The sequence below is a fragment of the Monopterus albus genome, unplaced genomic scaffold (assembly GCF_001952655.1).
Source record: "Monopterus albus unplaced genomic scaffold, M_albus_1.0 scaffold200.1, whole genome shotgun sequence".
NCBI lineage: Eukaryota > Metazoa > Chordata > Actinopteri > Synbranchiformes > Synbranchidae > Monopterus > Monopterus albus.
The window spans coordinates 48770-53523 of record NW_018128080.1 but is presented as its reverse complement, the minus strand read 5'-3'; the positions used below and the strand labels follow the sequence as shown (position 1 = coordinate 53523).

At 41.7% G+C, this 4754-nt stretch overlaps 1 long non-coding RNA gene across 1 annotated transcript; it reads right to left on the bottom strand.

Moving 5' to 3' along the window:
• Nucleotides 1-1273: 1273 nt before the first annotated feature.
• Nucleotides 1274-3179, bottom strand: LOC109970527 (uncharacterized). Its single transcript, XR_002276428.1, has 4 exons — nt 3026-3179; nt 2364-2493; nt 2096-2187; nt 1274-1820 (listed from the first exon to the last, which is right to left on the bottom strand). It is a non-coding gene; the product is annotated as an uncharacterized LOC109970527 (long non-coding RNA).
• Nucleotides 3180-4754: the final 1575 nt, after the last annotated feature.

Genomic DNA, 4754 nt, shown 5'->3' with positions numbered 1-4754 from the left:
CCTTACGTCATTGGTAAGGTTCCCAAAATGGCTGCTGAAGTGATTGTGAATAGGTAAGAAAGAAACAATGAAGTTAATCATTGCTGTTCATCATAACAGCATTATATAATAATAAACCAGATGTTGTGTTTTCAGTAGTGCTACCCCCGAGTGGAGGGTGGGGGCAATTATTATAGCTATAAAGAGCAACATAGTACCTTAACCTGACCACATCTCTTTCATTGTTTCACTGTACCTTTCATCCTACATATACATATAGCTTACCAATTTAAAAAAAGCTGATTTGGTGTTATTGTCAAGAGTTATGGGGATTCACAGTAACTAATAATTACATTTTACACCTAATGCTGTCTTGTTGGTTAAAGTTAGTGTAAGCCTTATAAATCAATGCACTGTTCTCCTAAGTGACTAAAACAGCTTTGAATGTGTTTCTTTACAGTACCACTGGCTGAGTGACTGACAGCCCACTTTTCTTTACTGCCCTATGATGCACTGTTTTTATCAGTGTTTGAAAGGAGACATAAAACCCCTTGTGCCATTTCTGATACTGCTCCCATTGTGGAGGGAAAAGTCCCCTATTTAGCTTAGTTCTCTCTCTCATGAGCTGTACAAACAACTGACCTTTAATGGCACCAGTAATGGATTCCAGTTGACACCAGCTCAATCACCATTAGATATAAGCTGTTCTCCAACCCCCTTCTCTCTGTTGTACATGTAATGACAGTGTTTAATTGTTATTCAGACTTGCTATTGTTATTTTCAGTCATTACCTTTGAGGCTGATTATGACTTTAACTGAATATTGGCTCAGCCCACATGCTCATTAGTGAGTTGCATTAATAAAGCACAAATTGGAAAGTCAGTTGGCAGACAGAAAGGTCAGCCAGAGAAATTGTGAGACTGCTGGGCTGCCAAATCACAATAGTGTGATTGAATGCCACCCTCACTAGTAACCAGTGATGATGACGAACCAAAACAAGTATACCATATGACAAAATGTATCTGTGTCTGTATTGGGGGTTTGCCACTAAACTCATTTTTTGACTTCATCTTTCTAGGCTGATACAATATTTTAATAAATATATTTATTAAAACTAATCTAAATGGTATCAAAGTAATGTACAGTAAGTAGTGAAAGAAAAATAATAAATTACTTGCCATCTGTCAATCTCTGAAGTCCCTTTTCTTGAAACTTAATATGAACATTGATTAGGTCCTATACACCATGTGCACAAAGACATGCTGCTCTCTACTGCACAGTCAGAAGGAGAAAACATATCCAGGTGCTGCTGGGATCATTATCAAACATTAGCTTCTCTGCAATTAAGTCTCATTTCCCCACGTTTCACACAATTGTATCTGATGACTGCTATTTGGAGCTGACATTCCACTCAGTCTTGACACCTCAAAAGCTACTAACTGCAGTTTAATACATATAATATATAACACTTTCACATTAATACTCCTTTCCCACTGGCTGCTAAAGAAGGAAATAGTGAACAGTAGGATCATTAAACTGTAGCTGGAGGAATGGGGGTGCTGTATGGGTGTTTAATGAATATGAAGGCTCAATCCAAAAAAGAAAAAAGTAAAACAAGGTACTTTCTCTGCTTAATCTAGTAAGAATGGTAAATGTGTCCCAATTTCCCCCTAATGAGAGAGAGGAGAGAGAGGACGAGTATGGTGATCTGCATTTTTCTTTGGGGAACCAGTGGTGCGTTATAGATTGGAAAACATACCTGTGTAGTAAACAGATTATAAAATCAGGTTCTCTCTCTCTTAAGATGTTGCTCATTGTCAGCAATTACTGGTACCCGTTTTCTGAGAATCAAAGTAGAAAGACAGTGAAAGAGAGAGATGAAAGAGCCAGAGTCAGGTTGATGGAAGAATCCCATTCATTAAAAGGGTGGAAGATGAAAATCAAGAATTAGTCTTAACCTGGTATTTTTGCACCACACTAACAAAAATAATACAGAAAATCAAATGATGGATACTGGACTTATTTGTAATAGACAGAGGCAGTTACACACATACACAGGGTCGTTACTGAAGCGTGCCGTCAGCATTGGTACCGCAGTTATTCATCAGAGCCTCACCTCCCTTTTGTCTTTCTGTCCTCATCTCCTCTGCTCCTCGTCCTCCCCGTCCTCTTGGATTTCTTCAGTTTTTCGTAACGCACTCTTACATACTGTACATGAAAGTGCAGAAACTGGTGTCAGTCAAGTTAGTGAATGGTTCAAAATCAGGACACAGTGAGAGTGAAGTCTGAGATTTAGTCAGGTTTCAGGGAGAGCAGAGTGGCTCCGGGGTGGTGAAGGTGGCTGTGTTGTTCAGATGAGGGTGTAGGTGCTGCCTCTGGCTCACCTGAGCTGATAGGCACTGGTCTTTCTGGTGCTGCTGAGGTCTCCAAGTGGTCTCCCATCCAGGCCCAGCCAGTTGTGCAAAGCTCGACTGTCTGCCATACCAGGTTAACTAAGCTAAGAACGGGCAGCCACTGTTTGGAAGTGGTTTTGCCAACAGACATGTAAATAAAGGCTTAATGGAGGATTGGATGGATGATGAGATATAGATATGACAATGAAGAATTCAAGGACTGAAGGGGAGCTGCAAGGGGCTCACTTTGCACAATGAATTCACTTTCCCAGTAATTAAATTCACAAGAGCATGTCTCATTGAAGCCTGACTCAGGGAGGATGATTTAATAACAAACATCACCATCACCACTATTTAACTCCCCACCCCCAAAAGAAAATACAAACCAATCAGTTCAATAATTTTATCCTGAATGATTATCTGTAACTGGGTACAGGGACTGTTCAAACAATTCCATTGCGTCTAATAATGTAATCTAACAAGAGTTGAACTGGAAACAAAGTTGAGTGTAATAAAATAAAATAAAATGCATAAATATTCAAAACAACTGAATTTGCAATACTGCAAAGATTACATGCTGATTATGAGTCAGTTTTAATGCCACTGAGAGTGATTCTGCTTTACATGGACACATTTGTGAAATGTCACTGCACCTGAGCCAGCAGCATCTCGCTTCCTGTAAGGTAACAGAGGGACCCTCAGCACTGGGCACCTGTACATGTCCTTGTAGGAAAAGAGACACAGAGGGAGAATAAGAAAAGACACTGATGTTAGAATGGTGACCAATTACTTGTCTCTTTCTCCCTGTTTCTCTGCCTTTCCTCTCCTTCTGTCCCTCCTTGTGAGGGGAACAGCCTCTTTTCCTGATGCCAACATTTCAACTGGGGCCGCTTAATAAATTAAGCTGCTGCCACCATACCGTGACACAACCTGACCAGAAAGGCAGGTAGAGCACTGCTCTGTGGGGATGTCTGGCTTACAGACTAACTGGTAATGCATTTTAATGTACTATACTGTACCTGCTACTGGCCCTAGGGCAAATCTGAGCTGCTGAGTCTCTGCCACTACCACCGATACTGCCAGTCAGAGCAGTGTTTTGGTTTTCTGTGCTGGAAAATATCAAGGCCTCAGATTTTCTGTATGGTAAATTAGTTAAAGAAATGTATTTAACAGTATGAAACAAACTGAATTAAAATGACAAAGGGCACAAGACCCCTTTTTAAATAGGAAATAAAGCAAAACCTACCTTAAGGCCCTTATAGCATCAGCTGATATTATGCTTGAGTGGCACATATCCCCAAACACATTCTCAATCAGTCAGTCCAACAGAAACTAACAGACACATCTTTGTGCTTTCATGGCCCCTGGAGTGTCAGCAGGCCTACAGGACATTTGTCATGGGGCTTTGTCCAGTGGACAATCCAGCCCTCACACATACTGCAGCTTTTCATCTAAGACAAGATTCCTCTGATGTGGACAAGGTTTCTCATTGTGCGTGATCATCAGCTGTTTGGACACCTACATACAATCTGAAAGAGAAAGGAACAGCCAATGGCCTGATCCAAGTGTGATGAGCTCTCTGACAAAGCTCTGTCACTATTACAAATCCTGTCATATATTCAGGTTCAGGTTATTTTATTTGTACCTGTAGGTCAGGGGTCACCACCTGGACAGAGGGAAAGTGCAGCAGGTTTTTTCTCTGTAAATGCAGAGAAAATGTTCATCTTGGCTTTAAATACCTTTACTGCACTTATCATGTGAGCGACTGTTTTACCTTTGGCTTGCAGCTCACAGTTCAAATGGTTCAGTTTCCCAGTGATATCCCTTAAAAACACGAGGTCAAGTATCCACTCCGTGTCCCGAAGCAGTGAGGCATCTTCCCCCTTGGACTGCATGAACCCTTTGATTTCACCCAGCAGTGACAAAAACCGCTGCAGTATTCGTCCCCTGCTGAGCCATCAGATTTCTGTGTGTAGTAACAGGTCACCATATTCAGCTGACGGCTCCTCCAATAGCACCTTGAATATCCTGTGTTTGGCTTTGGAGCGGATGCCATTTATGATCTTCACCACTGGAGTCATCACATGGTCAAAGCGGGTCCCTTTTGCACATATCGCCTGCTGGTGAATGAAGGATCACCTTTGCATTGTGCAATGAAGCCTGCATGGCGGCCCGTCATGGCGGGAGCCCCGTCTGTTGTCACCAACACCAGCTTCTCTAATGGCACCTTTTGTCCACAAAGTACCTTTCCCCCACATTGTAGATGTCAATTCCCCTCGTTGTTGTCTTCAGGGGCAGAAGTGTCAGCAGTTCTTCTTTTGTAGAGAAATCATTAAACACTATTCAGATGAATATCATCAGCTGAGCTGTGCTGGTGCTGTC